A 16,086-nucleotide genomic window follows, 5' to 3' on the forward strand; every position below is an offset into this window, starting at 1 on the left:
AAAGGGGCAGGAAAAATGATGCCTGCTAGTGCTTTTGTTTCCAGAGAAATCTCCTACAGATCCCTGTACCTCCAGCACACATTTTGAGATTAGTCAATAAACCCTCTACAGGTATGTCCCTGGCACTTTCAAACTGCTATTTCTGTACTGTGTCTCAGGCTGAGTTATTTAACGTGCTGGCTCTTGAAGGGCAGGGACTTAGTTTCCCATCACACTCCAGTTCTTCCAAAGTTAATTAAGTCTGCTGGTTTTCAAAGCCAGATGTTAGGGGATTTATCTTTCCAGCGTGAGTCCCCAGGGTCAGGGGTGGCCAGTGTGGAGTTTGATCCCCCTTGTTTTCCCTTCTCTATGGGAAAATGTGTTCTGTTTGTAGTTTGGTTCCTAACCACACTTCTACCCCTCCTACTCTTTCTGATGTGGCCTCCTGTCAACAGTTAGTTGAGGAAGATACATTCCGCCAGTCTTCAGGTCGTTTTCAGAGTTAGTTGCATAATGTAGTTGTTGCCTTGATGTGACTGTGAGACGAGGTAAGCTTGGGATCCTATTCTCACACCTTCCTCAAAAGGTCTGGGTTCATGTTTTAGTGAACAGAGCTCTATTCTTTTTTTTTTTTTTCAAACAATAAAAAGGAAGGACTTCTCACACATTTTAAACTTTTTGTGCTACCATATGAGAATTTTGAATGTCTGCACTTAGAATCCTTCATATACGTCCGTTCATTACATCTTTTTTTTTTTTTTTAATTTTTTTTTTCAACGTTTATTTATTTTTGGGACAGAGAGAGACAGAGCATGAACGGGGGAGGGGCAGAGAGAGAGGGAGACACAGAATCGGAAACAGGCTCCAGGCTCTGAGCCATCAGCCCAGAGCCCGACGCGGGGCTCGAACTCACGGACCGCGAGATCGTGACCTGGCTGAAGTCGGACGCTTAACCGACTGCGCCACCCAGGCGCCCCAAGTTCATTACATCTTAAGAATGGTCAAGAAAGGGACATCATGCTGACAATGATCAACAATAAAGCTGATGAACCTGACATCTATAAAATTGTGAAGGTACCAACTGGAGAAATAAAAAAAAATCCCAGAAAATCCCAAAATACTTTAGGGACATATACAGATCCAACTTCTCCTTTTAAAGCTTCCCAGTCCTCCAATCCTCACTCTTTTCTCCCAATGTCTACCATACTTACCTCGACTATTCATTCTGGCCCTTGGTCACATACCGCCATGCACTATACTTCAAATGCTTCGTGTTTACATGTGTCATCTCCAAAACAACTTCTCTATAGACAGGGAACATATTTTATACTGGTATTGCGTCCCACACACCATATCCTGTGCCTAACAGAGTTCTCCACAAAGAGCAAATCCTCAATAAGTACTGATTTGTCCAAGAAGTAATTTTAGGATAAATTTTTTAAAAACTTGGGTCAAAAAAGATAACTCATACATTAGGAAACTGTACAAAATAAAGACATAAATTGTTCAAGGGGGCATTTAACTGAAGTTCAATGTAAAAGAAACATTGGTGAAAAAGAGATCTGAAATGGGAGGGTGGGAACAGGTTATAAGGAGCTTTAAATGTTCTACCGAGGAGTTTAGACTTCTGTAGGCTGCAAGAAGCCACAGCTGATTTTTAACGAGGGAGAGTCAACGAGTCCATTCATTCATTCATTCAACAAATATATATGTATTGAACACCTTGAGTGCCAAACACTTTGCCAGGCACTGGGAATACCACAGTGACCACAGGAGACAATAACCCCTGAGCTTATGTCACAGTGAGGGAGAGAGATAATAAGCAAGCAAGCAACACATATAGGATGTCAGAAGGTGATAAAATCTTTGAAAAAAGGGGCACCTGGGTGGCTCGGTCAGTTAAGCGTCTGACTTCAGCTCAGGTCATGATCTCACAGTTCATGAGTTTAAGCCCCGCATCAGCCTGTGCTGACAGCCTGGAGCCTGCTTCAGATTCTGTGTCTCCCTCTTTCTCTGCCCCTCATCCACTCGCACTCTGTCTCTCAAAAATAAATAAACGTTAAAAAAAAAAAAAAAGATCTTTGGGGAAAAGGAAGGAAAGGAAAGGAAAGGAAAGGGGCACCTGGGAAGGAAGGTGGTCTCTGCACTCCACAGGGCAACAGGGAAGGCTTCCCTCAGGGAGTGGGAGAGAGCCCTGAGGCTGCAGGGGGAGACCTACTCCTTACTGTGTGTACCATAGGCTCTCCTGCCTGTTCCCACAGTCCCACAGACCTACTCAGGCTGTACAAGCATTTTAATGGCCAGAAGGCAATTCAAAGATTCCAGTCCTCTTTCACACTCTGGGTTCTGGGCCTCTTCCTCCCCTCATTCTCTTGGCTACCCCACCCCATCCAGATGGATTTCTGACGCCGTCAGGATTCTCCAATTTAAGGCTGGGTGGCACAGCCATCTCAACCTCTCATCTTCCTTTGCTGATTTCCCTGAGCCTGGCCTATCCCCAGTCTGGCTTCTGAAGCTCAGGCCTCCTTTGGAGTTTTCTTTGGTTCCTCAGAGTCCAGCCTCCTCCCCAGGAGGTGCTCTCAGTGGCAGGTAGAAAGCCGGTTCTGGCTCCCCTTCTGATTTCCTTCCCACCTGAACATCCCCTCCCAGAAACAGGCTGCTGCCATGGATGGCAACAGCAGCACCCAGACCACCGTAGGGGACTCCATGAGCCAGAGAGCAGGGTCAGGGAGCAGCATCGGGTAGGTGCATATTGCACATGTGGGTGTACATGTAAATATGTAATCATGTATGTGTGTGTGCATGCCCGGGTATGTCCAAGAATGGTGTGAGAAAGGGGTGTGAGCATGCAGGCAGAAGCAAATGGAATCTAGAAAAGTGGGAAGAGGTGAGTGTTCACAGAGACAAAGAAATGCAAACATTTGCCGAGAGAGAAGGAAAAAGAGTCCCAAAAGAAAACTCCACAGGGTGGCAAGGCACAAGGGTAAAAAAAAGTAACAGGGAGGTATTAGTATTAAAAACCCAAAATGCTGAGAAGATGGCAGGAGACAAAACAAAAAAACAAAAAAGCAAAACAAAAACAAAACCCCCCAAAACCAATCTGCCTAAAATGAAGTATGAAAGAGGTAAGACTGACACAAAATTTGAACTAACAAAATTCTAATTCTGTGCTTCCCTCTTAAGCATTCATTTCCCAGATCAAGGCTCTCGTAGCAAGAGTAACTAGGAAACAAATGACAGAACATTCCTAAAGATGAAGTTCAGAAGGAAACAACTGGAAATTCTAGAAATTCAGTTGCCTTCACTACAAAATGCAAAAGGGGAAGGCTCACGGGTAAGACCGCTGTGGAACAGAGCCAAGATACGGATCCTGAATGGCCTGGCCAAACTGCAGGCAAATGAACCAAAACTAAACAGGAAAACAAGAATGTTCACATGTACAGGCGCAGGTCAAGAGGCTGCAACACAAAAACATACACTGAAACTCCCTGGGACACTCAGGGTCTCCAGGCAGCTCCTTGACCATGGAAATGAGGCAAGGCCCTTCCTCCTGCGATAACTGTCCCTTCTCCACTCTGCTGTTTCCTCTGACTCGCATTTTCTGTTACCCTTCCTCTTGGAATCTTTTAACAATGACTCACACGGCAATAGGGCTAGTCAGCAATACCACGGCCCTCCGCAGTCGATGCTGTGTAGGAAGCAAGCAGCTCCGTGGACTGTCGTCAGTACCCGTTTTTTCCTTTCTCTGTTCAGGGAGGATTTGCTTTTCAGCCACGTTTCCCTCAAAACACAGTCCTGACAGGAGATGCTTACTACACAGATTTCTAAACGATGAAATGATCTGACTTTGGCTACTTGGTCATAACGAAACTAAAAACACTAACATGAAAAAACAATAGTGTGATCATCTCACCTACAAAAAACAACTTGATACTTGGGTGAAATCATGAGACCAGAAAAAAAAAAAAAAAAAAAAGCTCAAACTACTCAAACTAATATTTTCCAACCTTTCACTAACAGCTAGGGCTAAAACCACATGTTGTGAAGGTCTTGCACTGCGTTATTATTAGAAGTCACAATTCTATTGATACTGATGAGTCATTTGTATCGGCGGAAACCAAGAACTTCCATCAACATCATGTTACACACAGTCGCTGTGGCTTGGCTTTTTCTTTATTACTGGTCAGAGCTGCTTCAGAATGCTTACTGACTGAAAAAAAAAAAAAAAAAAAAAAAAGGAGGAGCACTCCTTAAGGATGTGAAAGCTTTCCTTCCCCAGCTGATCTCGTTATTCATCCTTCTCAGGATAGTTTAGGGTGACTTGATCAACTCGTGTCTACAAAAAAGGAAGTTTATTTAGAAACCTCAAAAAAGGTAACATTTCACACTTTCCGATGAAAATAAGCAGAACTGAACTCCAAAAACAAACAGTGAAACCATCTTTGAAAACACATGTCAGATTTAAAATGACCTGAGGTCAGGTTTCTTTCTTTCTTTCTTTCTTTCTTTCTTTCTTTCTTTCTTTCTTTCTCTTTTCTTTTCTTTTCTTTTCTTTTTTGTATAACCTTAATAACATGCAACGGATATAAACAAACTCTGTCATCACTGAAGGGCTTGCACCACACAAAACCATGTCAGGCTAGCCACCGTGCACCCACTCCCCTACTTCCCCACTCAAGGCACATGCTCCTTACGGAGGGAGAAGTAGGTCAGGTTTCAGTTACACCAAGAAAACCTACGCTAAAGGTTTATGAAAGTTCCTTCTGGTGCTAAGGAAGAAATAACAGCATATTCCTTTTTCCCCTATTCTCATCCCCTCACCCTTCTCCCCTTAAAGATTCTCAGAAAATTAAAATGAAGTAAAAATCCATTTCCCTGAGGGATTCCCAGAAATGCCACGGTGCTTATGCAGTCTCTACAAAGGTAGAGATATGCCCAGTATTCTGCCCTGCAACCAAAAGGCTATGATGGGCTGCTGGAAGGAGGAAACCCAAATCAGCAGTGACTACAGATCTGAAAATAGCCTGCCAGAAGCTCAAAGGCCCGGTGCTCTCCAAGGGCAGCACCAGGGCTGTGGGCAGTTTACAGTGCGGCCAGCTGAGTGCCACAAGAGCTCCATGAGTCAGCAATCGCCTCTGGTAGGAAACTGCTGACATGCTAAATTACTCTTGCATACATAAGGTGCACACACCTACCCAGCAAAAATCAAAACAAGGTACACGCAAATTAGCAAACAGGAACCTCTCTACCCTTGCAGTTCTATTTTCTAAGGTTAGACCAAAAATATAAATAACCTATATGCCACTGCCCCAAAACTAGTGGCAACAACCAATAATAATTAATAGCGGTAATAAACAAACAACTCACTCTCAGTGTTGTGATGTGTGGAACAGCTGCATTCAAATCTTACAAGCTAGTTAATTTTAACTGGTTTTAATTTTAACTGGATTTAACTGCTTTTCCTCCCTTCTGAAAAATCAAAATAGTTGCTATATCGACCACAAAAACTGGTAACAGACAAGCACAGTTCCTGTTTTTCAGAGGGGACTTACTTTCAAACCCACAATATCAAGATGCTTAACATAAGTGGAAATTTAAAATTTATTGTTTGATGTGGGAGACTTAAACCTGTATACTAATTCAGATCCCACAAATGTTAGAGTAATTACATCTCAGGTTTGTCCTACGCGTCTTTCTTCTCTGTTCTCTCTTTTAATACAGGATCCAAAAATCTACAGGAAAACTGTTTGGAACTCAGAACACATTTTCCCATAGAGACAATGCCATGCTAGTGAGCTAGCATTCCAGGATATTCCATGAAACAGTTTCAAATGTAAAATACGAGTGAGATGTTCAATTGCAATTTAAAAAGAGAAAATAATACTATAATAATTGTTCCAAAACCAATTAAAACTTAAAAAAAAAAACCCTCTTGACTGACTGTGTTTGAGGAAGCATCTAATTAGAGGAAGATAAGGGACAGTCTTCTAAATAAGACTTTTGGTCTTCATCTTGTCTCACTCTGGTTCTTTCAACATGGTTTAAAAGATTAATTTCACTTTGAAATGCATGGCATTCTCTTACTTTGGCATAATGTATCATTAGAAAAATCTTTATGTTTATCAGTTGTGAGCACTTTTTTTTTTTTTTTTTTTTTGCTTCAAAAGAAATGATCAAGAGTTGGTAGAGGAAAAAAAGAAGGGAAAATGGCTATAAGAAGGGGATACTAGTGAGTGAGGAACAGAAAGAAATGGAGTCAGGGAGAAAAGCAGTCATGGAGGCATAACTAAACTAGGGAGACAGAGGAAAGGTAGGAATTGGGTGCCCCACTAGACAGTGAAGTATTCCACCCAGCTACTCAGTGATCTGACCCACAATGAAGGCAGGAATCCAGCAGGATAGTTCCACAGACTGGCACTAGATGGCGCCATCAACTCAACATAGCATGGTTGCTGGAGGACTTTGCCTTGGCGGATGGGTAGTTCAGAAGGCAGTTCAGACTCCACAACTGGGTATTTAACAGGTAACAGGTCTAAACTAAGCATTGTTTCATTAGTCAGTCAACTTCTCCAAACATTCAGATATAATCACCATGCTAACAGCATAGGGCATGCCAATTTTTAAATAAATTTATCAACTCAATTTTTAGTAATAAAATAGGGTGTGGAGGCAGGTGAGTGGGGTCCACTGCTTTTTTTTCCTCCTAAAATTCAACATTTAAGGACAACAGCATACTTTGAGTTCACTGCTACTGAATGACAAGAATTCCTAATTATAAACCAACTGGCTTTCTCCTGTAGTTCTGTTTAAATGTCAAATAACATACCATCTTGCTACACAGGTTTATGTGATCAGATCCAGTGTTTGTCAAGAGGAAGGTGGTGTTCACTGACAAATGTATTAAAACATTAAAAATCATCACCTCCTTATATTTTTAATAATACAGTGGTTTTTATCCTTTAATCTGCTTATCTATATTCTCTGTCCAAGACTGGATTTATAAACACCTTCTCTTCACTCAGAGATGTCCTCCCATAACCAAGTTACAAATGTGTGAAATCTTATCATTCCCAGTGATAGAATTTTGCTTCTTTGGCTTTGTCTCCTATTAACATGCTGATGATTCAGAAAGAAGTGTACTAGGTATGCTGTTATTTACACCCTAGTAAAATTGTTTTCATAAAATCTCTTTCTGAGCTTGGTTTTGAAAGGGAACAAGGGGACTAGTTAAGGGCACTGGTGGCCGAACTCAGCACAGCAAAGACTGCAGAAGGATGGAATGAGGCCGGTGGAAGGAAGAACTGATCGCAAACCTTGCTTAGCTTTACAATTGCAGAAAGGATCATCATCACTGACACTGATCTTACTAAGGAGATAATATGAAAAGTAAGGGTTAACTCTAAGTATGTCTACATTTTCCTCTTGCTGAGAGGGTAATAATATCTTTATAGTTAATTTCTTTTTTTTTTTTTTTCATAGTTTGACTCTTCAGGGCTCATTCATTTGCATAATATGGAATCTTGAACCCATATAGATATTCTACAAATCAATGCAAGTAATTCTTATACGAAATCAGCTGCTTTAATTTAAGCTCATCATTGTTTGCATAGAAATCTTTATGCACTCATCTGCTTGATTTTTTTAATCACTTAAAACCTCCAACAGTGACACACTAAGCATCTCCTCATTTAGCCATCTCCAAAATTTGAACTAAATACTGAAAAATAAGCACAGTACATTCATATGCTAGATCATTTTCCAAATTGAGCTTCAAATGTGTGCTTGATGTCCTAGTAGCTCCCAAGAATAATGCCTCTTGACTAAGGAAGACCAACTTAGATGTCCAGCCCAGGGCAAAGCTGAATCAGCATTCCAAACAGTGACCCTGCAAACCTGAGTAATCAGGGTCACTGCCAAACCAACTGCCTCGCTGAGTCCTTTAAAACCATTCAAATCCCCAGTTGAGAGTTGCAACATGCTAATCTGGCAAGATAATCTCTTCCTAATAATAAATTAAAAAATAAATAATAAATAAATTGGGGAGAATGAAAGCAAAGGTTACCTGCTTTTATCTGTTACTAGTAGCTAATATTTCTAATTAGGAGCCCTAATGGAATTGGTTCTGGATGAAATTCTTCCTCCTCAGTAGAATCATTTACCTACATAGGAATGGTTTTCCTTCACCTTTCCTACCCTCATTTAAAAAAATGCTAAAAACAAAGTCTTCACTTAACAAGAGGTAGAAGCTTGTACTACAGGAAAATCCTGGGGACAGGGCCATGGGATTCACGTTGTCTAGTTCTTCTTTATGTCACCACTTCTGCTCTCTGATCCCCAGTGGACACTTAGACCTGAGGAATGAAATTATTAGAAAGTGAATCATACGAAAGGCAAAAGATGTATTCATTAAAGTTCACTGACACACGATTTTTTCAATTTTATCGTTCAGATAGACATCAACAAAATATCCAATATTTCAGAGTGAGTTGGCCTATATTTCTACTTCTGAGAACTGCTAGAGAGCAAAAACGAAAAGCGGGGGATGGGGGGGACAGAATTGCATGGCAGTTAAGAGAACAGGCTGTAGCATCAGATACCTAGTTTCCAATCCCAGCTCTACCTCTCATTAGCTGGTTGACATCTGTGCCTCAGCTTCTAATGATCACACCCAGCTCTGGGTTGTTATAAGGATTAAATGAGCTAATATGAATAACACACATAGGAAGCTCCCAACACAGGCTAGCTATCATCCAAAGAAAAAGAGTTTTAGCATACGGTACAGTAGTTTGTTTTAAATAGATACCGTCAAAACTCCTAAATTGTGCTAAGAATGGTCTAAATAATCCTTCCTGGGCTGCAGAGGCTAGAAACCTTCTTGCTTTGGGGTAGGCAGGGGGTTCATACAGAAGCTGGGCTCACATTTTCATTGAAGATCCTTGCCTAGGTCAGACACTTATCAGCCAACTGGGAGGAATGTCTGTGTAACTTCTAATCATTTAAATGTTGTCAAAATGACCCTAAATATGTTCAAAATAAAAACGCTAACTTGCATTGTTTTCCAACTATGGAAATGAACAGTATTCTTGGCAATTAATTCTGTTTTTATCAGGTTCTAAAGACACAGGTAAATAAATCAATTCTGGACTCTGTATACAGGAATCATTATTTGCCAAAATGGCCCCAAGGGTTATATCATGGTTTATGCAATACTCCAAAGGGCCAAAGATAGTAGTGAATTAATAGGATTAGGAGGCTAGGAAGAAATGACAAGCTCCAAATTTCAGATGGGCTAGGATAGGCAGCTCATTCCATAATTCCTCAGGAAGGGCTGCCCCAACTGCCCAGCCTGGTCACATTCCCCCATTACACCCCCCCCCCCTGGAATGGAATACCTTTCCTTTACAGAACATGCAGTGGGTGATCTGTTACTACCTAATTAATGTCATCTCTATGGCATTCTTCACTAGGGCAGGGACCAGAACTGGATCTGTGACCCCTTACCGCTTTCCACCAAAAGCACTATGATCACCTAACACCATGCCTGCCACATAAGAGATGTTCAGTAGATGTTTATTTATGGAATGAATGAGGCATCTATCCCTAAAGAATGGCACTTCTGAACACCTGGCCCATTTTGTTGCAACCCCAAAGTTCTAATACAGAATGGGAAGAAAATAAAAACTGCCACTAATGTGTGGATACTGGGATACTAAGGAAACTTCTAGTCTAAGCCTTCTGGGTCAGACTCATGAAAAGTCCTGAGGAAACTCCTGAAGCATCTGCAGAAAATGACAGGGGAGAGAGAAGAACAGTGCAAGACTGGAATTGGAGGACCTGGAAGTTCAAATAGATTTCTTCTGAAACTAACCTGGAGTTTGTGACACGCTAGCTGCAGACACAGGAACAAACGAAAACAATTACGAGAAGAATAGGAGGATTGGACAGTGGAGGATTTAAATGCTTGGGGAAGGAGAAGATGAAAGCAGACACAAAGACAAGAGGGAGCTAGCAACCGAGCTCCAGTTCTCAGGGGCATCAGCAGTGTGTCCTACAGCCTTCAGGAGATGAACAAAAAAGTCAGTGAGGAAATGACCCATCTCAGAACCAAAGGACAATTTATTATCAGGCTAAGGAACAAAAGAGAAGTTAACCAGGGGAATATGCTGGAGAAATGATGATTATGAAGTCACTGGGGAAGACTGAGAGACATCTTGGCTGTAATTCCAATGACTAGAATGAACGAGTACATACGTGAAATGCTTTCAGATTGGGGAGATTTATTATTTTGGAAAAGATAGCTCAAGGAAAAACAAAGGCAAAAATCCTGCCTGATTTGTGAGGTAGTGCCACTGGTATGGCGAGGTTCAATTTCCATATTCTTTAGAAAAGAAATGGTCCTTGAAAAGGACGGAGTAGTGATTCTAAGGATACTTCCAGCTTTAGGGAGGCTAAGCAGCATGCTGATGGTAAGATTAGGTTTCAGGTTTAGGTAGACTAACATTTTAAATTAATAAGAAAGAAAAAAAAGGGGGGGGGGGAAGAAAAGTAAAAGGAAAAACCCTGAACTGACAAAGAAAACTACCTTGCTATGAAATGAAATGTTGTTCCAGGCCAAAAAATAAAAAAAGGATATTCTGGGCAACCTTTCTAAATTTACAAAATGTTTAGTTCACAGCAGGTTTCACTTTGGACTTGAACAATCTGTAAATATTTACATAAAATTTAAAGATGGGCCAGGAGTAGGTCACACACTCTCACTGACAAAACAGGAGCGATTTTCTATGATTCCCAGGGTCTTGGTGCTGTTTTGCGTAATGTAGCTCTAGCTGTGCCAGAAGTTTATGCCCTTTTCCCCCCAAATGCAAATTTTTACAACCAGCCTTGGCTTCTGATCCTCCAGTGCCTCTGCTAGGGCCCTATGTCACTGGAACTTCTGTAACATCCAGTTAGTAAGAGAGGAACGGGAAGGTAGATGCAGTGTCTGCTGTATAAATGCAGGTTTTGGCAAATATGTTGCATCTGGTACTGTTCTATGTTCCTTGTCCATGAGAGTAGGAGCCATGTCCTCTGTTTAATATGGTTCCTGTGCACACCTAGTCATTGACTCAGGGCTAGACTGTACATACAGGATGGGGAATAACCTTTAGACAGTCCAGAAAACACAGCATTCAGGTGAAATTCTTTACAACATAAAATGAGAAAATTCCTCTTCTGCAGAATGGGCACAATGCCTACTTCCCAAGGTTGCTTTGAGGAGTCATCGAGGCAAGTACAGAGAAAGTAGTTAACACTGTTCCTGGCACATATTGAGCCTTCAATAAATCACAACTATTATTTTAGTGGGTGTTCTCAAATGTCAAATTCTCATGTAGGTCCTCAGGCATTTAATAGCCAAGTTACCCTATCTGGTCAATAACACCTAAGAAGATGACAGGTTATTCAAAAGGAATGGATTATTTACCTTCAGAGGATTGCCATGGCACCCATGATATTAAGTATGTGGCTCTTCATGTTGCATTCTCCATCAGAAAGAAAGTTATCAATCCCTGAGTGGGACTCAGTTTTGATTTCAAGTTTTGTTTTTCTTATATCTTTCAATTTTCTGGATAGCTACAGACATTTATTTGGTGGAGACTCATAAATCGTATAATATGTGCCAGGCCTTTAGAAAATAGCCAAATACAGCAATATTAAACAATAAGAAGTTTTAGCCCATTCAGTGGCAGAAGAAAGGTTACCTAAAAGAAAGGCAGAAGAAAGGCCAGCTCTAGCTATTGCATACATCCTCATCCAGCATTTAAAAAATTTTTGAGGGGCGCCTGGGTGGCTCAGTCAGTTGAGTGTCTGACTTCGGTTCAGGTCATGATCTCGTGGTCTGTGAGTTCGAGCCCCACATCAAGTTCTGTGCTGATAGCTCAGAGCCTGGACCCTGTTTGGGATTCTGTGTCTCCCTTTCTCTCTGCTCCTCCCCCACTCAAGCTCTGTCTCTCTCTCTCTCTCAAAAATGAATAAACGTAAAAAAAAATTAAAAAGTTTTTTTTGAACTAGTATTTTAAACTTAGAGCTTCCACATAAAAAATGCAGATATCCTGCTTCTCTTGGATAAACCAGGCAACATGGTAACACAAAGCCAGTATTCCCACCTATTCCTGTGTGGCAACAGTCAACAAGAAGCTAAGACAAAGTAGTGGTTGCCCTTCCCTACTATGCCCCCCTCCTCACCAGGAGAGTGAAAAATGAAAATGAAGGGCCCCGAATTCAAGAATTACTAACAATTTCAAGATGATTAACAACAGAAAATTCAACCAAGTGTGAGATCCTTCTGAGCAGGGGGGGAAGGGTACAACAGAGCACACACATGCCCACGAAGCTGGTCTTGCACCACACCCCCTCAGCAAAACAGGAAGGGTATTTATTCCTCTAAGTAATTCTGTGATTCATTCAGTAATGAAGCCAGCATTAACAACAAGCCAGCTACCATACCCCCCCCCCCAAACCTGAAGCTCAAAAAGTAGGGGAGTGAAGCCCAGCACACTGAGCTAGAGAGCCTCTAGGTTCTCTCTCCACCCTTGTTAAGGCTGGATCCATACCAGAGATACTAAGCGTGAGTTAATCCAAATAAAATTAAACTGCTCCCAACGATATAGATTGGCCTGAGCCCTATTGTTGGCATCACAGGAGCCCCGATCAACCATTCTGAGGAACAGCTCACAAGCGCTAATGAGTAAGTCCCGTTGGCTGTGCAGACAGTGGGCCCAGAAGTGAAGGGCCAGCCTAGGAGAGATTTGAACATGAACCTGACCATCTGGCTCTCCGTGACTCACTTTGATCACAAAATGAATTGCAACAAATTGAAGAGCACATGGCTAGAGTTAATTGTCTCATCTGTAATCTGAACCCACTTTTAAGCAGTTGTTATTACCCTCTATCAGGTGGAAACGTTTCCTACCATCACTGCAAAGTGCATTTCCTGATGAACTGTAATGGATCATTAAATTCCATATCTGAATAACAATACTTTGCACTTATGCAGTGCCTTTCATCCAGGGATTTCAAGGCAGTTTGCAAATAATTAAGCCCCTCATACAGCAGCCAGAGGTGAGTGACTGGAAAGAACTTGCCTGAAGATACTGAGTCAAAGGAATGATTCAATAGAAAGGGAATAAATGGCTTCCTCCCAGGCATTAGCAATACTGAAAAGTGAACTGGGGCGCGGTGGGGGTGGGGGGGTTGTTCTGATGACCCTCCTCCCTTTCTGCCTAACCCCCTCTTCTCTATGGCAGATCCTCACAAACTACAAGGAACAGAAAACTAACAAGGGTATTTATAATTTAGCTATGAGTTCAGACACACACATGCATGAAGAGAATGTTTTCCCATATAATCCTGGCATATACAAAATGAACTGACATTTCAATCCACCTGCAGAAGCAACAGATACCAGAGGAATTAACTGAACACACTTATGATTACCAAATGTCAAACCCAAAGCCTTCCAAAATGCAAAATGAAAATATTGCCCTGCACAAATTAGAGTGTGTTCTAACAAAAGTACTTTTTATTCCATGGTTGTGTATTCCATTTTGGGGACCCCCCCCCACTTTGAATGACATTCAAGTTTCAGGAACAGCAAATAGGACAGAATTGGGCAATCAATGCATTCTCTAAACCAGAACACTAAAAGGGAAAAACATTTCAGTCACCACAACTTTTGTGGTGAAATTATAAACTCCTGAAAAACTGAATTTATAATGGAAATGCTGACAGACCTTTCACTGGAGCAGTCTGAGTGCAACACTGTAATTTAGCAATCTCTCTTACAGACTAAAGACTAATTCTAACAAGATGTCATTTTGACTCACGTTTATTACTACCTGCAAGAATGAAAAATGCCATTTACTCGGGAGCTGCCGGAGAACCAGGGTGGGGCAATCTCACATTTTAAGCAAGACGCCCGCTGCCTTACCAAAATAGCCCTCTCCACGGAAAGAGTGGCAGCCTTTCACGCTCAGCTTCTTTCATGTCAGCCAGAGCCTTCGCAGCTAGACATGCCTTTCCTACATGTTACATTTTAATGATCTGAGAAAACCGTTATCGGAGTTAACATCTCTAATTTTACTCTAAACAGACAAAAGCAAAATATCTCATTAGGCATCATCTCCGCCAAGGTTCCCACTAGGCAGAAAAGGATTTTTATCTAAAGTAATTACCCTTTTTAGTTAAACACACGCAACAGATGAAATTTACACACAGTGCGACTACAGCACTAGACAGCAAAGGTGGAAACCAAGGAACGCCGAGTCTCGCTACCCGCGGATCCGCGGGGAGTCTGCGGCGCAGTAGGGGGTGGGGCGCCCTCGTCCCTCCCATTTCTCGGGGGCCACGGGTCGCAGCGACCACGGTCACCTGGCGCGAGAGCCGCGAGGCGCGCCTTCTCCGGCCACAGACAAAACCATCGGGACAGCGCCCACACTGGAACTTCCCGCAAGTTATTAAACTCGCCTACACTCGAGAAGGTGCTGAGGATACTCCGCACGTCCACAACCCCCGAAGCCAGGGGTGCGCGGCCCCTTTCACGTGCATACACTCGGCCCTGCCCGCTTCCTCCCACGGTTCGAGTTCCTGCAAATTCTCGGCCAGATCGAAGTGGACGAGATGCTCACTCGAGTCCCCTCTCGCGGGCAACTGGGGTAGTCCATGAGCGCCGCCCGCCGCCCTCTCCAACGCCACTGGGCTACTAAGCACCCACCCGTGAGAGGAGTACGAAGCGATCACAGGGAGACTCGGCATGGGGAGGTGGGGAGGTGTCCCCTGGATAAACTCCTCTCCTAGGTGAAGCTTGGAAACTGAAGTGTGGGGAGGAAAAAGAGGGTGTGTGTGCGTTGCACTTTGATTTCATGTAGAATCTTGGGGGAGGGGGAGGTATAAGGTTTCTGTCTCTGAAGGCACGAACCCCTCGGTTCAAGCTCCCAGGGACGCATTCCCGTAACGCGGTCACTGGATAGGAGGGATTCCACCCAGCGCGCTTCCCTTGGTCTGCGCTGCGAGTCGCCCAGCTTGCCTCTTCCCGGGACCCTAAACTTGGGCTTTGATGCCGCGCCAGTCGCGGAGGTCTCAGCTACCCAGCGGCGACTGACAGCTGAGCGCGAAGGCGCGGTGGCCGCAGTCCCCGCGGAGCAGCCCCAGGCGCGGACGCCGCCGGCAACTAGGAGGCCGCCGGGCCTGGCGCGGGGATCGCGGGCTGGGGGCCGAGAGCAGGGCCGTGGGTCTGACAGCTGCTCCGGCTTGCGCGGACGCGCGCCTCCCTCCAGCCCGCCCTCCCCACGCCTGACTTATTACCCTCTGCTCCTCCTCCCCCTGCTGTTCCAAAACACCCGTCGACGCGAGCAAAATACAATGCCGCCTCGCCTGCCGTAAACAGCCTGGCGAGAGAGCTCACATTCGCCGCGCCGCGTCCGCCGGCTCGGCTCCCACCCCCTTCCCGTTCCTAGAAAATGCCATAAAAGCGGGCAGGGCGCTCGACGGGCGGCTGCGCGCCGGGCGGCCGGGCTCCCTTCCCGCGTCGCTTCCCCACGCCTCCCTGCCTGCCCCGCGCACCCGCTCCCTCCCCCCGTTAACTTGCCCCGCCGCCCCACCCGGTGCCGGGCCCGGGACCCAGGGCCGGGGACTCACCTCGCCAGAGAACTTTGCGTCCTTTTCCGCCTCCTCTTCCCAGTGTCTTCCCAGCCTGCAGCCCCCTCCCGGGAGCTGGCGCGGTGGGCGGTTCGGGGGTCACCGAAAGCTCTCGGAGAGGACGCGCATCACATGGCAGCTCGTTCCCAGTCCCCCGAGTGTACCGGGTAGGGGGAGGGGAAGGGTCGAGGGGAGGCCGGAGAGAAAGCAAGAGCCCGGCGGCCGCGGGAACAGGCAAGCGGGGTGGAGAGGGAGGCGGCGGGCGCTCACGTTAGCGCTGCTGCGACCGCAGCCCGGGTGTGCACGGTCGCTGCTGCTGCTGCTGCTGCTGCTGAGGCGGCGGCGGCTCGGCGCTGTTTGCTCCGCGCCGCGCGGCTCGCGCTCTCCCCGGAACGCCCACACTCTCAATCGCTACATTGTTGACATTCGGCGCTG

At 44.4% G+C, this 16,086-nt stretch overlaps 1 protein-coding gene across 2 annotated transcripts in view; it reads right to left on the reverse strand.

The window, feature by feature from the left end:
* BACH2 (BTB domain and CNC homolog 2) overlaps window positions 1-16,006 on the reverse strand; it is a 357,318-nt gene extending 341,312 nt beyond the window's left edge. Inside the window, exon 1 of one of the 2 annotated variants that reach the window (XM_045499041.1) lies at window positions 15,652-16,006. The gene's annotated coding sequence lies outside the window, so the exon portion shown is untranslated. The remainder of the gene's footprint in view (window positions 1-15,651) is intronic. The other variant, XM_045499042.1, reaches the window with a different exon arrangement.
* Window positions 16,007-16,086: the final 80 nt, after the last annotated feature.

This window comes from Leopardus geoffroyi, chromosome B2 (genome assembly GCF_018350155.1).
Source record: "Leopardus geoffroyi isolate Oge1 chromosome B2, O.geoffroyi_Oge1_pat1.0, whole genome shotgun sequence".
NCBI classification, from domain to species: domain Eukaryota; kingdom Metazoa; phylum Chordata; class Mammalia; order Carnivora; family Felidae; genus Leopardus; species Leopardus geoffroyi.